Source organism: Mus musculus, chromosome 13, assembly GCF_000001635.26.
Source record: "Mus musculus strain C57BL/6J chromosome 13, GRCm38.p6 C57BL/6J".
In the NCBI taxonomy this organism is placed as follows: Eukaryota; Metazoa; Chordata; class Mammalia; order Rodentia; family Muridae; genus Mus; species Mus musculus.
The window spans coordinates 45,102,343-45,122,748 of record NC_000079.6 but is presented as its reverse complement, the minus strand read 5'-3'; the positions used below and the strand labels follow the sequence as shown (position 1 = coordinate 45,122,748).

Genomic DNA, 20,406 nt, shown 5'->3' with positions numbered 1-20,406 from the left:
ACAGACAAGTAGACCAATGGAATAGAATTGAAGACCAAGAAAAGAACCCACACACCTATGGTCACTTGATCTTTGACAAGGGAGCTAAAACCATCCAGTGGAAAAAAGACAGCATTTTCAACAAATGGTGCTGGCACAACTGACAGTTATCATGTAGAAGAATGCGAATTGATCCATTCCTATCTCCTTGTACTAAGGTCAAATCTAAGTGGATTAAGGAACTCCACATAAAACCAGAGACACTAAAACTTATAGAGGAAAAAGTAGGGAAAAGCCTCGAAGATATGAGTACAGGGGAAAAATTCCTGAATAGAACAGCAATGGCTTGTGCTGTAAGATCGAGAATCGATAAATGGGACCTCATAAAGTTGCAAAGCTTCTGCAAGGCAAAAGACACCATCAATAAGACAAAAAGACCAAAAGCAGATTGGGAAAGGATCTTTACCTATCCTAAATCAGATAGGGGACTAATATCCAATATGTATAAAGAACTCAAGAGGGTGGACTCCAGAAAATCAAATAACCCCATTAAAAAATGGGGCTCAGAGCTAAACAAAGAATTCTCACCTGAGGAATACCAAATGGCAGAGACGCACCTGAAAAAATGTTCAACATCCTTAATCATCAGGGAAATGTAAATTAAAACAACCCTGCGATTCCACCTCACACCAGTTAGAATGGCTAAGATCAAAAATTCAGGTGACAGCAGATGCTGGCGAGGATGTGAAGAAAAAGGAACACTCCTTCATTGTTGGTGAGATTGCAAGCTTGTAGAACCACTCTGGAAATCAGTCTGGCGGTTCCTCAGAAAATTGGACATAGTACTACCAGAGGATCCCACAATACCTCTCCTGGGCATATATCCAGAAGATGTTCCAACTAGTAAGAAAGACACATGCTCCACTATGTTCATAGCAGCCTTATTTATAATAGCCAGAAGCTGGAAAGAACCCAGATGCCCCTCAACAGAGGAATGGATACAAAAAATGTGGTACATTTACACAATGGAGTACTACTCAGCTATTAAAAAGAATGAATTTATGAAATTCCTAGGCAAATGGTTGGACCTGGAGGGCATTATCCTGAGTGAGGTAACCCAGTCACAAAAGAACTCAAATGATTTGTACTCACTGATACATGGATATTAGCCCAGAAACTTAGAATACCCAAGATATAAGATACAATTTGCAAAATGCATGAAACTCAAGAAGTACGAAGACCAAAGTGTGGACACTTTGCCCCTTCTTAGAATTGGGAACAAAACACCCATGGAAGGAGTTACAGAGACAAAGTTTGGAGTTGAGACAAAAGGATGGACCATCTAGAGACTGCCATATCCAGGGATCCATCCCATAATCAGCCTCCAAACGCTGACACCATTGCATACACTAGCAAGATTTTGCTGAAAGGACCCTGATATAGCTGTCTCTTATGAGACTATGCTGGGGCCTAGCAAACACATAAGTGGATGCTCACAGTCAGCTATTGGATTGATCACAGGGCCCCCAATGGAGGAGCTAGAGAAAGTACCCAAGGAGCTAAAGGGTTCTGCAACCCTATAGGTGGAAAAACATTATGAACTAACCAGTACCCCGGAGCTCTTGACTCTAGCTGCATATGTATCAAAAGATGGCCTAGTCAGCCATCACTGGAAAGAGAGGCCGATTGGACATGCAAACTTTATATGCCCCAGTACAGGGGAACGCCAGGGCCAAAAAGTGGGAGTCGGTGAGTAGGGGAGTTGGGGGGGAGGGTATGGGGGACTTTTGGGATAGCATTGGAAATGTAAATGAGGAAAATACCTAATAAAAATTAACAAAACAAAACAAAACAAACAAACAAACAAAACAACAAAAAAGAATGGCTGGACATTGGTAAGTTACTCTTTCTGTGCCTTAGTTTCTTCACCTGTCAAATGGGCAAAGCCTACTGCACATCTCACATCTCACATGCATTATTAAATGAAATTAATGCATCTGCATCCAGTTGTCTATCTCGGTGCCAAGGGACAGTCAGCATTATGTATTAATTACTGACACTCTAGTTATGGTCATACCTATTATTTTTCTTGACCTTTCTAAGGATCATGTGGCCAAAGGATCTTATATCGACAAGGACATGTGGGGCTTTTGCTATTCAGAAATTGTTTTCCACGGGTCCCCAGCTGGTGACTTCCAGCTTGGGGTCACGAGCTCCTCCAGTATGCAATCTCAATTGTCCTGACATTTAGATCTTGTATTAGTGATTAGACATGGTGTTTGAGGAATTCAGAGTTCAAACAAAACAAGTGAACAGCATCAGTAAAGCATCATTCATTCAGTGCATCATTCATTCTGTGTATTATTCATTTAGTGAGCATCCATGGAGCCTGTGCTCTGTAATAAGTAATGTCCTAGGCGTACTAAGAACAATATCCAACTTATCTGCTGAATCTTGTTTTATGGTGTCCTGGTCAAGGAAGCCAGGGACACAATTAGTAAGTTTTAACTTGTTTGTTATGTGAGTAGCATGATGAACTCTGGTGCCCAGGATTTAGATCAACCCTTTGTCCCATGTATCTGTAATGGGTTTGCTATCTCTTCCTTGTACCGATATTGGCTCCCATGACATCACAGTGCCAGTATTAAACTAATCTTTTTATTTAACATGACCTGGCAATTTGGACACACCAAAAAGAACCCAATAAAATGCTTCCTTTGTTAAGTAAAATAAATAAATAAATAAATAAATAAATAAATAAATAAATAAATGGAAATAAATAAATGGAAATAAATAAATAAAGTTCTCAGCTTAATGAGGGAAAAAACAAGACCAGATATTGAAGTCACTAAGATATAAAATAAATTATCGTGGTCAATCCCTTAATGAAGATAATGTACAATCAGATTTTATAGTAAGATGCATGTATGGTGGAATCCGTAGTGTCTATAGAGTTTGGTACTATGCAGAGTGTAAGCACTCACTGGGATCTTGGAACAAATACTCTGCACATGGCAGAACTACTTAAGATAGGAGACACAGACCGACAGTACCCTCAGTACATCGAATGAGTTGCTGTCTTCTCATCCCCCTGTCTCCTACAGACTCCTGTACCAACCATGAACGATGAAGTCACTCCCTTCACCCCCTTCCTTGGGAGTTCCAAGAAGTTAGAGTATCCCTCCCAGCACCAGGGGCAGAGACAGCCAAGCTCTGTACAATAGTCCCCTTGCTGCGGATCCAAAGGTCAGGGTTGTACCTTTCAGCAGCATTCGGAACAATGGCTTAACCTTTCTTAGGGTCTTCTCACTGATCTTTGCTGCTGTCCACCTGCCTCCGTAGTTGTGCCACTCCTTTGTCACCTGAGCTTCAAGCCTCCTTCTGACCTCAAGGTGTAAGAATACCCAGAATCCTTCCTGGCTTCTTAACCTCCCCCCAGGACTTTTGAGAACAAGGGGTCATGACGAGTCCAAAGTCTTTATCACAGACCCAGTTATTTATCATAACACTAGACTTAAAGAGCCAATACTCCTCCACTTGGATATTAACCAAGCCCAAGTTAATACATATTTTGTCAGAAAATATGACTCTTCTAGTTCTGGAATTCTTTTCCTGAAAATGAGATTTAGTTAGCAGATCTCCAAGCCTCGTGTTTCTGGTTGAGCAGTTCAATCCTTCCTCACTCGGGCACTCTGAGGAGTACAGTGCTCACTTGGGAGCACTCTAAGATCCACTGGGCTCATTCCACATGATACTGCCTGCCACTGGGTGATAAGGCAGGCCTATTGAATTCAAAGAGGGGACCATTTGCTCCTACTGTCACTTACAACCTCCAGTTGTCTTCTGGATATAGTAAACATGCGACTTGAGCCTCTATTTCTTTTACTTCACAGGCAAAGAAGAGGGGGTTCTGCTTTTGAGGGCCCCCTCAAAGCCTTCTCCAGTATCCTGAGCAAACTTCTTGATTTCCGTCTTTGAACACAATTCTCCAGTCCTTCTAAGTACAGGACAGTTCCTCCTTTCCTGTTGTCACATATCATTACTGGTGTCTTTGTATAAAATTATACCCTAAATATCTCTCTAAATATATCACCACCCCCATGTCTATCTGGCTATTCCAAGTTTCATTATCTCTGGTCTCCTCTGCTGAAGTAACTCCGTGACTGCTCTCCCTGCTCCCGGGCGCCCCCTGCTCTTGTTTCTGTTTCTCACAGTACATGGGAGAGGCATGTCTTTTACATGTGCCTATCAGCCCCAGCCCACATCACTCTCCTGCCCTAAACTTTCCCACGATGCCCGCATCATACACAGAATGCTATTGCAGCCTGACTGTTTTGAATGCTCAGTCCCCAGCTTCTGGAACCCATTTTGAAGGCTATGAATCTTTAGGAAGTATAGCCTGGGTGGCAGAAGATCACTGGGAGTAAGTATCTGGGGGCTACTCCTGCCTTTGCTTCGTATTCTGTTTCTGGTCCACTGTGATGTGCAGAGTCTCTGCTAGATCCTTCCACCAGCCTGGACAGAACCACTCCCACCACCTCGTCTTTCCTGCTGTGATAGAAGAAACCGTTCTGAAAATGAACAGAAGTAAACATGTCCTCCTATGAATTGTTTCTGTCCAGCATTTTGTCATAGTGATGCAGAAGTAGCTAATGAAAGCCCAATTCCTGTTATCTTCCTCTCCATCACCTACCTGGGATCTCTCTTCCAGCCACACTGTGCCCTGAGCTCCTGTTCATAACCCTCCTACATAGACAGTCGGGTGCCTAGAAATGCTGATGCTAAATGCCATGCTTCACCTCAATGTGTTCAGGTTCCTGCCTGAAGATGCTTAATTTTTCATAGTTCTGGGGTCCAAAAGTCCATGGTTTGGAAGTTATCAGGGTTTGTTTCTGGAGAAGGTTCTCTTCTGGGCTTTAGATGGGTGCTTTCCTGTGTGTTCTCAAAGGGCTTTTGCATGTTCACCTTAGGAGAGAAAGAGAAAACTTATGGTGTCTCTTTTCTTATGAAAACATCAGTTATCACATTGGGCCTTGCCTTAACAGTAGCAGTTAGCTTTTATTGCTCCCTTAAAAGCTCTTTTCCCCAAATACAGTCACATCAAAGGTTACAACTTGGATGTTTGAATTTCAGGAGGACAATTCGGCCCACAACAGAGGTTAACCCTTATGGCAAGGACGTTGCCCTTTCTGTTCATTGTTATATCAGAACTGATGTTGAAAAACAAAAACAAAAAACCAAAAACAAAACCAAAAATACCCAAAGCATTGACTTTGCCATTGATTAACGTGGATTGCAGCTCTGACTCCAAAGCCTTCACAGATGGGTGACTTCAGGCATCTCCTAAGCTTTTCTTAGACCAGCCCTTGGTGCCAGGCTTCTCCTCTGTCACATAAAAATAGCAACGATCTTTTCCTATGGAATAGAAAGAAAATTATATGTAAAGGTTTCAGCATGATGTATGAATAATACAAAGCCTGAGACCGATGTATGATAACCAGAGATAATATTATCATTGCAAACCTACTTCCCATATCACAGGAGCTGAAAGGGTTACCTGGTCTTGATAAAAATTCCCTATGCAAACTCCATTGTCTGCCATCTTCCTTATCAATAGGATGCCTGTGCTTTTGGCTGCAGCAGTATTCCCAGCTAAAGCTATCCTATCTCCCAGCCTTCCTTGCCAATAATGAAGGCCATGGTGGATATCTGTTAGATGATATGAAAACAGAAGTACTATAAGCCTAAGATGTAAGGTTCTCAGATTAGCAGATAAAAATATAAGAATCTTAGATAAATTTGAATTTCAGATAAACAATAACTTTTTCCATATAAATATGTTCCAAATAGTGCATGAGAAGCAATTATGGTTTAATCTGCAATTCCAATGTAACTTAACATCTTTGATTTTTATCTAGAAGTGAAATTTTTTCCCTTAAATATTAGCATTCTCCATAGAAACAGAATCAATAGGATAAATGTCTATATATAGACAAGAGATGCGAAGATACTTCAATTATAGGGAGTTAGCTCACGGGAGCTGACGGATCCTGAGACCTAGAGTCAGCAAGTTGGAAACCCTGTGCTATATGGCTCAGATCTAAGATTCCTGAGTGTTAAAGGCTTAGTCCCCAGCTTGGCATTCTTGGGAGGCAGAGGAGTGTTTAGAGAGGTGCATCCTACTCTTATATCATTTGGGGCATCCCTTGAAGAGGATTGTGGGAAGTTGATGGTGGGTCCCCTCCACCTCGTCCTTTTTTAATAAAGTCTGTCCAGGAAGATGCACCTATCTGTCCTGGAATTCACTACATAGACCACCAGGCTGACCTCAACACTAAGACCCAGCCCCCCTCTGCCTCCCCCGTGCTGAGATTAAGTGTGGACCACCATGTCCAGTTCTGTTCTCTTTCTCTCCCTGGTTCCCAACTGCCACGAGAAGAGCAGCTTGCTTGGCTAATACTTTCCACTCTATGATCTATTGCCCCAAATCAACAAGGCCAGGCAGCCACGGGTGCAAGCTCTGGCACTGTAAGCCGCAGCAAACTGAATTTGATGCCCACGGCTATTTGTTATCATAGTGAGAAAAATAAGGCTGTAAGTCCCAGTCCGAAGCTCAGGACCTCGGGGCCAAGAGGAATTGATGCTTTCATTCAAGCAAAGGCAGGACAGGGGGAAAGGAATTGAAGGCCTTCACCAGGAAGGAAAATGATTTCTTACACTGAAGAACATCAGACTTTTGCTCTATCCACGCCTTCATCTGACTGACAGAAGCCCACCTACGTTAGTGAGGGCACTGTGATTCTCTCAGTCTGTAGATTCAATTGCTGACTTCATCCAAAGCACCTTCACAAAAACACTCAGAATGATATCTTCCCAAATACTTGGGCACCCCTCAGCCTGGCCAAGTTAGCACCTAAAATGAAGTGTTACGGGTGAAAAGCCATTTTAGCTTCCACCTGCCTTCTTGCCTTCAGTTCTGTCTTTTTCATGTGGCTTCTTCTTCCTGCGACCCTGCAACCCTGGCTTCTAAGAAAAGTGGATCAGAAAATGAAAAGAGTCTAAGTTTACGCTGCTCAGAACCTTCAACTACTAGCTTTCAGGTTGTTTTTCATAGTATGTAAGAAATGACATGTATGCATGCCTGTATATGTGTTTGTATATGTGCATGTATGTATGTATGTATGTATGTATGTATGTATATGCTTATCTTACCAATGTACTTATTTTCATTTTTTTAATTTTCCTGGTAAATGAAGCCAAGCAAAACTTACACATCTATAAATTAGAAACCCTGGCACCAGACATCAATAGCTCCTAATGATAGCCTGGTATCTTCCCTCTGAATGACTCTCTGAAGTGTTCTTATAGCTGGTAGGTTGTACTTGGGAAGTCAGCATGATAGCCCACCACCACTGTCAAGATATTCAGAGCGGTAGACACAGAGTACCACAGCGGTCAGTCCACCCAACAAGTCCCATAGCTCTGTCTCTTTCAATTCCTTCCAAGTACTTGTATCGCCACCGAGGACTATCTGCCATTGCCATGGGCAATCCTGAGAGGCTACCATGGCCTCAGAAAGGGAAGCCAAAATGACTCACTTAGGAATGCCGGCCATGAGAGCAAACAAAGGCTGACTTCCACTTTTGTGACGTTGTCTACATCATTTCAAATTAATCCAAAACACCTAGACAACATAAACACTAAGAGATTAAACTCTGTGAATGTGCCTAGCTGCCCATAGCCCTGTGTAGACAAAACTTAAGCTATTTAAATGTTCACACATCCCAACACTTCAGTGTTTCTGTTCCTCTGGCCAAGGAACTAAATCACAGGTCAACTCACACTTCCACCTTGAGATGTACATAGCCAGTTCTACGCCTTGGTCCCTGTCTAAGTCAGGGCTTCCACTGCTGGGACAAACCACTATGACCAAAACAGCAGGTTGGGGAGGAAAGGCTTGATTTAGCTTACACTTCCAGATCATAGCCCAATATCAGAGGAAGTCAGGACTGGAACTCAAGCAGGGCCGGAACCTGAAGAAGGAGCTGATGCAGAGGCCTTGGAAGGTGCTGCTTGCAAGCTTGCTTCCCCTGGCTTGCTCAGCCTATTTTCTTATAGAACCCAGGACTACCAGCTCAGGGATGGCACCACCCACCATGGGCAGGGCCCTCTCCCATCGATCATTAATTGATAAAATGCCTTACAGCTGGATCTTACGGAAGCCTTGTTTTCAACTGAGGCTCCTTCCCCTCTGATGACTCTAGCTTGTGCCAAAATGACACACAAACCAGCCAGTACAGTCCCTGATCCTAGCCAGATGGTGAGATTTCTGAAAGTTGGGAATTTCTCCTTACTTCCTTTGGAACTGCTCACGTTCCCTACTGCAGAGTTCAGTAGGCAGGGAGCATTCACTCACTGGCACACGTGACTGACCTTGGAGAGCTTGACACATTACTGAATGGAGCTAATATTTTTTTCAATAATATGCATCTTGGTTATAGATTATAAAGCAGGAGTCTATAACACAGAAAGAACATTCCAGAAGAAAAATATGTCCAAATACATTACACCATAAAGGAGAAAAATGCCAGAGATCATTCTTAAGAGGAAAGAGCAGATGACTTGCCATCTTGTAGGGATATGCTAATAACCCCAGCCCAGCGGTTTTAGACAGCTGAGGAGATGGTTCGGCAATGGCAGACTGGCACAGACACTTGGGAGCTCAGCAGTTAGGAAAATGGAAGACACCAGACTTCAAGAGAAAACACAAGCCAGTTACATGCTGGGCATAAGCTCACAGGTAGAGGTTGGGTTTTTTTTTGTTGTTGTTGGTTTTTTTTGTTTGTTTGTTTGTTTGTTTTTTGTTTTTTGTTTTTGTTTTTGTTTTTTCCCAGATGCTAAAAAAGCAAAACCAAAAACCCTGTGCCTGCCACAGAACCCCAGGAACATCCCTTTTCCCACCTGTTTCCTTCCATTGCTTCATTTCCATCTTCTCCAGGGTCCCTCTGGGCCCAAGTGCAAAATCATTGGAAGTGGTTCAGAAATTGTTAAAACTGAGAGCACAAAGAGACACTGAAGACAGCCCTCTGGGTTCTGGACTATGGCTCTTTGGTAGAGTGCAGACCACTACCCAGGGCTGCCAGCAGCTTCCGAAGCCATCAGAAGTGGAGGACCCAACCATTTACCAATGACTGTGTCCTTTTTGTATTTGAAATCAGCTCTGCCTGATATTGAGCAAAGGAGGGTTTGCTCCCTCCTTTCCAGAAAGGAGCAAGTATCTGACAAGTGAATCCTAATAAATTCACAGAAAGGACTGTACTGCCCCTATGAATGATTCTAATTGCCTTTTCAGGCCTCTGCAGGCATATACCTGTGCATGGCATGCATTTAGACAGTACACACACACACACACACACACAAATAAAAATCCCTAAAAGGCCTCTGTGTGTGTGTGTGTGTGTGTGTGTGTGTGTGTGTGTGTGTGTGTTTGAGCATATGTCACACAGATATGGATGCCCATAGAAGCCATACATAGGAGTCATATCGCCTAGAGCTGGATTTACAGGCAGTTTTGTACCCCATTATGTAGGTGCCAGAACTCAACTTGGGTCCCCTACAAGAGCAGCAAGTGCTTTTAACCACTGAGCCCATTTCTCCAGACCCAGAATAATTTCAGGGAAGAAAAAGATTGAAGATACAAGATCTCAAGTAGAAATACCTGTTTCCATGGTGATAGCCTACCAAGTTACAGTTTGGAAGAGGAAACTGGAAAAGGTAGCTGACTACAGATTTCAGAATTTGGATGTAGAGAATCCGTGCTGGGGAGGCCTAGCAAAGCTCCAGGGTGAGTGGCTAGTGGGAAGGGAAAGCCAGTGGATGGTTCATAGGTTTTATAAATCCCCAGATAGCTTCATGCACACTGAAGCCTGTCAGGAGGAGCTGAGGAGACCAGTGTGAGATTAGAGCACTCGGCCACTGTGACTGACAAACAGGCTATCACAGACGATGGATTTCAGCCTTCTCTGAAGCTTGATTTAGTATTATTCTAACACAGGAATCTTCCTCTCTAGAGGTAGAATAGAATAATGAGAACAAGGTAGAGGGTTACTTTAAAACACCCATGCTCAGGTTCCATCCCAAGGGATTAGATTGGAGCTCAGGTGGTGGAATTATCTTTTAACTTCAAGGGTAGTTCTACTATGCAATTGTAGTGGAGAACCAGACACCAGGGTATCCCAACTTTCTGGTCAAAGAAATGGCTACAGTTTTAACTGACCAGTCTTTAACTGAACAGTCAGTCTTCTGTTTATTGAGTGTTTTTCATGGGACTTGCATTGTGTTGCTTCCCTTCACCTATCTGTAAGCCCTGGGCTTGGGGTTCACTATGATCACAGTCTCTAAAGAGAAGAGAGAGCATAGGCTCATAGAAACAACCTATATGGCCTCATGGTTTCAGAGCATCCATCCTTCAGGGTTGGTTCTCTGGCAAGACAGAGCAACATGGCAGCAGGGGCAGGTAGCCCAGACCATTATCTTCATGGAAGACAGGAAGCAGAAAAAGGAAATGCAGGGTAAGATGCCACTTCAAGGACACACCCCCAACGATTTCCTCCAATTCGACCCTGTCTTAACTCCTGCCTTTCACCAGCTCCCAATAGTACCACATGTAAATGAGAGGGTGTGGTTGGTGAACTGTCCTGTATGTTTATTTCACTTACATAATGTTCGTCCATTATAGCCATAATTTTGTAATGATAGATTTTTAAGGTTGGGTGTGTGTGCACCACTTCCTTTATCCGTTCATATGATCATAGACACTGAGGTTAATGTCATAATTGTTGTGAGCAGAGCCACCAAGAACATAGGAGTACCCTTATCTTTTCCACATATTGATCTCAATATTTTGAATCTTTGAGGTAAATATGGAGAGGTGAGATTGTTGTATCCCCAAATACTTTGGGGGGTGGGGGATGGAGAACAGAAGGCATTACTTTACTTATAAAGCCTTTTACCACATTAAATGCCAGGAAAAAAAGAAAAGAAAAGAAAATACATAGTTTTGGAGGCAGGGAAAAGAAATGCAGGGAACAACTTTGATCAACACACAAAAGGCTGGGGAGACGGCTCTGTGGGAAAACTCTGCTAACTAAGGTCAAAATCCACCCATGATGGCTCTGTGCAATATGGGAGACTCCCTTCTTTAGCAGGTTTTCTCCTTCTCTGACCTTGTCTGGGGGTTCTAAGCCCACACACTTGCCTCTTCCGGAGGAATGTCATGTAGGCTCAGTTAGATTATAGGACCAATTTCCTTTCATCCAGCACCTGAGATTCCTGAAATGCTTCCCCACACTAATGAGGCATTCCAGGTACCCTAACCCCCCAGCCAATGACCTTTGCCCATCATAGATGTCCCTGCCCTTAGTTCCCCAAAACTTCATGAGCTTTCAGTCACCCTAAGTAAAGTTGATCTGCCTACTGACTACAACCTTGGTGTGGTTTATTCACCACCATAAGTACTCACAGGGCTCCTGTGGAGTATACTGGCCAACAATCCACAAGAGCAGGGAGACGCACATGGCTTTGTCAGCAGTGCATGCCATGCAGGCATGAGGGCCTGAGCTGAGCCTCCCAGCACCCACAAAAAGGCCAGGCACAGTGACCCAAATCAGTTATACCAATATTAGAGAGATAAAGACAGGCACATTCCTGAAGTTCATTGACCATACAACCTCGCCAAATCAAAGCAGTCCAGTTCAACAACAGCCTTATCTCAAAAATACAGTGAAGGGCTACAAAGGACCACATCCAAAGCCAACCTCTGGCCTTCACATGTACACATGCACACACATATATACAAACATATGTGCACACGTGAGCATACACACAGACACAACACATGCTCATAGCATACATACACATGCACAGAACACACACGAGAACCCGAACACACGCATGCATATCAAGCAAGTGCATACCTCACACGCACACTAAAATAAAATGCAAAACCACACAGATGAGATGACATACTGTGAGACTTAGGAAGAGAGATTTAATTGCACAGTCACCGAATGCCTTGATTGCCTCTACTGCACCTGTTCACAAGGGATGGCATTGAACAACCTACCCTCCTGATGGTTGCTAACCATGAACAGACCTCCTAAACACTGCAAGGCCTCCAAACACCTCACTCTACTTGGACAGAGCCCATTAAATCAAAATTATATCATTCACAGAAAAACAAAGAATGGTGCTTTTGTAAATGACCTGACTATATCCTATGGACACATCAATTTTCAGAAACATAAAATTAGAAAAAGTTTTCCATCAAACTTCACATTTTCTAAGCTCCAGGGTGTGGAGCGAGAGCTTGTTTTCTTGATTATAGTAATTTTCCTGAACGTGGCAATGGGTCTGAGTTCTGGTGAGACGTTTTCTCTTTGCTAACCCTGAATGACTCCAGCCTACATGGCTCTCCCATCTACAAGGAAGAGATGCTTTGGGGTACCGAAGAACTGTCTGTAGCTGTTTGGTACCTTCCTTCCAAGGATGACTCTCTGGACTTTCATCTCAGGAACTCATGGGGTGTTTACTGCATTCTGTTGGTCTTTAAGAATACCACAGAGGGCAGCAGAGGGGAGGGGACGGGAAATGGTTGCTTTCCTGGTCCACATCAACAAGACCTCCCAAAGTCACCGCATGATTTGTTTATGAAACGACACTGATGGCAGTAAGGGTGAGATTTCTTTTAAATGTGTCTAAGGCTCACCTGTGCTAAGGAAGAAGGATATGCTATGCCAGATAGAAGATTAAAGGAGAGAAAAGTATAGGATTTCCTATGTGGAAATCCTAATCTCCACTGTGATATTTGGAAGGTGGGGCCTTCCAGAGATGGTGAAGGCTTTCCAAGGGGACTGGTGACCTTATAAAAAGATGTCAACTATCTAAGCCTTTAAGGGACTAAGAGGGAGCTAGTTCTAGAGCCAAATTTGAAGGACAATGGCCTGGGAACGCAGGCTTAGTTTACCCAAATTCCATGTTCAAACATGGAAGTAGTTTCATACGGGTTTATAATTTTACAAAACATAGAAAATCATAAATCAAGACAAGTTTGAGATACACTGGCAGATGCATCAGGGAGTGGCTACAGCAAGATGGGGGAAGCTGTTCTATGGGCTCCAATGAGATGCTATCCAATGAGATTCTTAGCTTTTGGTTAGAGGAAGCCAGGGGTCTGTTAAATTGATAGATTCTGGAAGAATTTTTTAATCTATTATAATATTCACAGGGAATTAGTTCAGACACAGGGTCAGGGTGAAGAATAGCCATTTGGGGATGGGGTGCTAAAGATGGCCTGAGATAAGGCAATTAGCCTGTGGACTCTCAGCATCTCAATCTGTCTACATCACGGCAGTTCTAAATAGTCAATCAGTGTCTGGAGACACAGCTTCTTTCCAGAAAGTTCCCTTGATACCAGCAAGCTTCCTAGTTCTCACTCTACCACAAGAGACACGAGACGAGACGTTGTCTGGCTGCAACCAAAAAGAGGAAGTTCGAATGCTGTCACCTCCAGCCTCGAGAACTGTTGATGAATCATGTAGTGGCTGATACTCTGTTACAACAGACCAGGCTGACTAAATAGGGATTTGCTTTGTCAAGTAGAAAAGGGAAGTCTTTGGTCTGTAAGATAAATGGACATCAGCTAAGTCAAAAGAGGGCAAGGAAAGTTTTTGTAAAGGCCTTCTAGCAGAAAGGACTGTGGTCAAAAGGAGAGGTCAGAGTTAGTCAGCATGACTAGAATAGAGTATCAGGAGTAGAGAGCATGATCTAAGAGGGCTGGGGTGTGGGGACCAGTTAGTTCAGCACTTCACAACACGGTTGAGAGCTTTCTGTTTGCTTGCTTGCTTCAAACAAAGAGAAACTCATGAAAAGCTTTCAACCTGAAGAAGGGATTTGCAGTTTTGTCTTGCAAGAAAATCCCTCCTGGGGGTGGGAGGAGTGACATGCTATTATACAGCTTACATCTTCACCAGCTTGGCTGAGCTTGCCTCCCACAGTCCTTCACAGCCCAGGTGTATGGACTGTCTCCACTAACTCACAAGAAGGAAGGGTGGGGAAGAGGCTTTGAGCCTCACCTGAGATTCTCACTGCTCCTAGCAGCTGCTAGATGCTGGTGACAAAGTAGAAAGCTTGCAGGGGTTGGGGGAGGGTGTATTCTGAGATGTCTGCCCCTTCAACCATCTGTGTTCAATTCTGTCCTAACTACATGTAGCCTCTGGGCTCAGGAAATGCTGGGATTCGTAGGATAGAGACATTGACTGAAAGGAGGCTGCATCTGTGTAGCTATGAGGAAGCCCGCATCCATACTGGGCAAAGACTTTCTAGTGTGGCTACTGTAGAATCGACCACACTTCTGTCAGTAACCCTTCACTCATCCACTGTAGCCCAATAGACACACTGGTTTCTTGACCGAGCTTTGGTAGAATCAAACGTTGGTCACTGGGTCCTTATGGAGAGGGGATGGATTCTATTTGTGTGTCCTCAGGGGAGGAATTTTCTAAACATGTGGAAAATCAGTCCAGGGGTCATCACAGTGGTCCAGATGGGAGATAATAGGAGTTTGAGTCAGATTAGATAGGAGACTGGGTTGGAGGAAAGAATTATTAGACCTGGTGACAGTGGAAAAGGGAGAAGGGTTTCCAAGATGGCGTTTTTGTATTTATGGTTTGTTTACTAGCTGGTGGACCGTTCACCCAAATGAATAAATTGGAGACCAGGGGAGGTGGAAAAGAAGTTCAAGGTAGGAAATGTTGTGTTCAGGAGGCCCTTAATAAATCTAAAAGAAGATCTTGGAGGAAGTGGGCATGGGTTAGTTAGGACTGCAAGTAGGAACGTGGCAGTCATTAGCTTGAAGTTAAACCCAAGGGTAGAGAAAGTATAAAGTTACATGGGGAGATTGAGGTTGGGTAGTGTGAGATACAACTACAAAACAGAGAATACGGCCAGAGCATGGGTGGGAAGAAAGTGAAAGGGCCCAGGAGAATCCCTGGGAACCTAGTCAGGAGGCACACATGGTGAAGCGTTACATGGTGGTAGGTGCCTGTAATCTCAGCATTTGGGAGGCAGGAGGACTGGAAGTTCAAGAACATGCTCAGCTCAAGATCAGGCTAGGCTACATGAGACACCTTGTCTCAACACACACACAAACACATACACATGCACATTTTTTAAAAGATGGATATAAAAATAAGTCCTTCAGATAGCAAAGATACAGCCTAGCAGCTAAGAGCATAAACAGCTCTTGCAAAGGACACAAATTCAATTCCTGGCACTATAACTTCTATATAACTGCCTATAACTTCAGCTTCAGGGGCATCCAATGCCTCGGGCATCCATGGGCATTTATGTTCATCTGCCCATCCTCACACATGGACAAAATAGAAAGCTGTTGATGAAGACACTAGAGTGATCTTTGTAACAAGTAATAGAATTCTCAAGGTGGGGGTACGGGTTTACAAATATGACCATACTTCTGGAATTTGTGCTTCCTAGAGGAAAGATGAGTGCTTTAGTAATGTAGAGTTGACCACGTTGGAGATTTTCAGGTAGCTGTTACAAATTAATAAGGGAAGCTCAAGATGAAAGAGAGTGGGTCTTGTGACGTTGGATGAGTGGAACCTCTGACCCCGCCACTGTACATTTGTTTGCCAGGGCTGACAGACTAATAAGCTAGGCTACTTACAACAGCAGATACTCACAGCACTGGAAGGTTCAAGTCCAAAGTCAAGGTTTTAGCAGTGCAGCCCACCCAGCAAAGGCCATAGGAGAGATCCTTTCTTGACTCTGTCCAGCTTCTGGTATACCTGGGAGCGGTAGTTCACGTTTCCTGGGGTAACATGAACAAATATCTATTCACCTCACATTGAGAGCTCACCTAGACCCATCTTGGTGAGGCAATGAATCTCTTATGGTCATAGGTGACTTGGGTACCTACATCATGAGAGTGCCCTGGGCAGCCTGTAGGCAATGATACCACTGAAGACTCTCCTCTTCTCTAGCATGTGCCTACTGCTTACATAACTCCCTGAGGGGACCCATACATCTTATAAGTTTCTTTTAAGTTTCATGAGCTGTGACCCTTCCCTCTCCTCCCATGAGGAAATGTTTCAGCCTGGAGGAAGCAGCTATAAAATTCGACACCCTCTCCTCTGGGTCTTATTCTAGTTTTTTTTCTCTTATACAAACACTTGTTATTGGGGTTAAGAACGACTGTAACCCAGCAGGTTCTCACGTCCTTAACACTTGCATCTACAGAGACAACTTTTCCAAATAATCTCGCATTCACAGGTTCCACTGAGTGCGTCTTCATGGAATTATTCATTATTTGACCCAGAATTCTAGTACCATCTCTCTGGGCATCATTTACTTCCTTCCTTCCCCAAACTGAAAAGCCAACAACTTACCACCAAAACCCAGAACAACTTAGCCAGGTAAGAGGGGGCACAGACTTTTCTATAATGCACAGCGTCCTTCACCTCCACTGTGAGGGAACAGTTTCTGGCCAGATGGTATTTCTAAGACTTAGGCAGGAAACATGAGAAACACAAGGGCCACTGAGGCTGCTCGAGCAGATCTGAGACTCTAGTATACTAGACAACAGGTAACTGGGTCCCAGCACACCAGAGACCTACAAAATGGCACCAGCCCAGAGGGTTGCCTGTTTCCTGCCCTTTGTCCACAGACACACTGCTAGGGCATGCTGCTCCTCGCATACACCTTCACATGACTTGGTGTTGCATACCATTTGGGCTCATTGGATGTTAGCACCATATGTCCTTAGCTGATAGGACGATGTACATATATATGCCAGTAAACTTCCACATTGAACCAGATCTGCACCCTGATCCTGACACTGGTCTCCAGAGTCTGCTTCCAGGGTTACTCCACTGCCCTCAACCCCTAACCTACCAGGACAACACCCCACACCACCAGCTCTTCTTCCTAGAGGGAGCCAGGAATTCTAAAACATGGATCTCTCCACAAGGAGAGAAATTTGTTTCGGTGTATATGTTTTCCAAAGAAACAATGCTAAGCTTGACTGCCATGTTCTGTTACCTCCTGCCCTTGATATTTTAGGGTATCTCTTAGGACAATGGTATCTCATGGATGTCAGAGAGGGGAAGTCAACTGAGCGTGCTTTAAGCATATTTCCTTTTTTCTGGGTTTCAAATGGACTTTGGAAATGAGTCCTGTTGTACAGAGGGGAGTCTGTTAACATGAATGATATATTGAGAAGTAGAGATCAGGAGTTCTGACAACAGTCGGTGGCTCTGACCATGAACATGGAGTCTACGAGGCTATGTAGTGAGTTTTTGGGGAAGAAGGAAGTAGAAAGAACTCAGTAGCTACTCTCCTGTTTGAGTATAAGAGACTGTTCATGCTTTGGGGTGATTTCCAAATCAGTAATTAAAGAAATTTCCATGGGTCTTATGACTGAAAAACTGAGTCTTCATCCTGAGATGACCAAAACCAGAGGTCCTTCATCTTTCTGGTTCAGTAAATTAGCAACTGTTTTAATACTCAAGAAGAAAAATTCCTCTTCTATAAAAAAGCTCATGTAGGCATTTAACGTAACCTCAGAACAGTTTCTGGGAAGTGTTTTCAGACAGCACCTCCCTGTGCATTTAGAGAAAGTAAGGCATGGAGATAAGAATGGTCATTCTGTCGCTACCACAAGGCAATTCATCTGTGTGCACTCCACAGATGGCTCTCAAGAGTGGTCCTGGGAAAGTGAGTCTGTAGCTGAGAAAGGACTAGAACGAGTCTCACTCTCTTGATTCTGTGGTTTGCTTTTCAGTCCATAGTTTCCAAATAAGACAACAGAGAAATGAGGTAAACCTTCACCTCGCAACCCTGCCTCAGACTCACCAAATGAGAAGTTCCAAGGATAGAGTCAGGGGCAGGGCCATTTCTGTCCCTTTCCAAGCACACACACATCATACTGATGGGATTCACTATGCTCTCTCCCTACAGGGACAGACTGCACACTGACCACACCCAGCCACCTTTCCTCCAGACTCACCTCCACCCCACAGCACCCTTCCCAAGGCATCACAAACACTTTTCTACTTTCTAGTTGACCAGGTTTAGGTTCCATGTGTGGAAGAGAACAACAATAATAAACAAAGTAGAAGGTTCTCAAAGTGCCATTTTGGTAATCAAGGATTTATATAATTTCTAAAGTCTCTTTATTGTTCCCTTCTTGTGGTATTCCACTGGAATCAGAAAAGACACAAGATAGAATTTCACTCCTTTAAAATGTGTTGGGATGACTTTTGTGGCCCAGTGCATGGTCTGAATTAGGGAAAGTTCTATGGACTGATGAAAAAGCACATGTTACATAGCTATTGGATGTTCACGTCCTCTAAATATCTGATCGGCTCACATAACCTACCATCTACTTTTATTCCGGTGTTGGTTTGCTGATGCTCTGTCTATTGATTACAGTGGGGTGCTGTGATTTCCCACTATGTAGAAGTCAGAGGACAATTTGTAGTAGTCCGTTCTCTTTTCACACTGTGGGGTCCAGGGATCAAACTTACTAGGCTTGGTAGCAAGCCCCTTAACTTGCTGAGCCATCTCAGAGGCCCTGTCCCAAAGGCCCCTGAATCTTTCTTCATGCTTGTTTTTGTCCCTGTTGTCCTGTCTTCAGGCTCGGATGTCCTCCCTTCTTCCATCTGATGGTTACTGAAGGATTTCCACTGATTTATCATCGGACTGTTTGAGCATGCTCTTCGTTTCCTTCTCAAACAGTTTCTCTATAAAAATGTCTCGTTCATGCCCTATATGGTTTTGCTAATTGCGTGTAATGATTTGTCTGCATCCTTTAGGATCTCACTGAGCTTTTTGTAATTATTCTTTTGAACGCTTCATCAGACATTTCATCTGTTTCAATTTCTTTGCAATCTGTTGTTAGAGGATTATCATCATTTGCAGGTATATTACTTTTTCATGTTTGTTATATTCCTGCAGTAAGATGTGTGTATCTCGGGGAGTCGAGATCTCTACCACTCTTATGGGATAACTTTCTTTATAAGTGGCTTTCTCCTGAAGATGTATCTTGAAAGTACACTGGCTTTATTTCCACCTAGACATCATAGTGTAGCCTCCCTATACTCTCTTTAGAGATGATTAATGAGTTTGGACACACTACGTCTGTGGTCCATGCAAAACTATAGACACTGCAGCTGTGGTACCAGACAGCCGAATCTGGGAAATACATTGTCTATGGACACTTCTATGATAGAAGTGGTGGTTCCTGCCACGTGGTAGAGATTGGCTCAAGCACTGTTGCCCTGTTAGTATTGAGGACCTCTGGCACCTCCTGGTAGCACCAGTAACATGAAGGTCCTGAAGCAGTTTTCCTCTGACCAGTTGGAGGTTCAGAGCCAGGCTCTCCCTGGGAAAACTGATGACAGAAAGCACAGCACTCCTGCTGTGTTCGTTCCCAGTCTTGACAAGAGTGCCTGCTCACAGTGCTGGGGCAGCCAGCAGTGGGGATAGCATCAGTGTGGCGACAGAGTGGTAGGGGAGCGTTCTGTGCAAACTTACTCCCAGCAACCCCAGCAGTGTGACCTCAGCCTATCGCAGGAAAAGAACTGGATAGTTTCTCCTCAGAGTTCCTTTGTTCCCCTGGGGTAGGCTATCAGACAGGTGGTTCAGAGCCATCCCTTGTGAACAGGGCAATGGTGTAACTACCTTGATGTCCATTCTGCTCCATACTAGCAGGAGCCTGTAAACAGCTCAGGGTGGAAGGGTGGTGAAAACCTGTATCTGCCTTCAGTACAGGCACTGGCATGAATCAGCAAATAGGGAAAGGCTCCCCATCTCTTGGTTCTTGAGAGCGGTGTCCTCCCCCACCATCCAACTCACATCCATCCTTTCCAATGCCAGGCACCCAGTGGGATGGATTGCAGTTGAGCCACTCTGCTGGACGAAACTGGGTGAGACGTCTGTTGGTCCCAGGAATTGGACTAGATTTTTGCACTGATATATTTCTCAGGTTGGCTGAAAGGAACTATAGTTCCTGGTTAAACTAACAACTCTCTGTGGACATCATTTGGGTTTCACTCAGTCTTAGCTTGCTTTCAAATCAACACTGCAATTTGGAGCATTATTGGGAACTGGTTTGGAATCATTGCTCATTGCTTTGGCTCTTGAGAATATAGCTACAGCACTATTCCCCCAACTAATAACCACAGTGATTCCTACTGTGTCTGGGGTTCAGGACATCTGAAAGTCTCCTTGTCCACAAGCCTACAAATGAATTTTGAATTCTCCCTAGACATCAAATTATCTCAGACATAACCTCCAAGGTGACATCAACAGAAGGCTATTTATTTTTATACTGTATAGAATAGAAATTATATT

The 20,406-nt window shown here is 43.8% G+C and overlaps 1 long non-coding RNA gene across 1 annotated transcript; it reads right to left on the bottom strand.

Moving 5' to 3' along the window:
• Positions 1-4,864: 4,864 nt before the first annotated feature.
• Gm40932 lies at positions 4,865-15,798 on the bottom strand. Its single transcript, XR_873344.1, has 3 exons — positions 15,735-15,798; positions 5,239-5,394; positions 4,865-4,944 (listed from the first exon to the last, which is right to left on the bottom strand). It is a non-coding gene; the product is annotated as a predicted gene, 40932 (long non-coding RNA).
• Between the last annotated feature and the right edge of the window lie 4,608 nt (positions 15,799-20,406).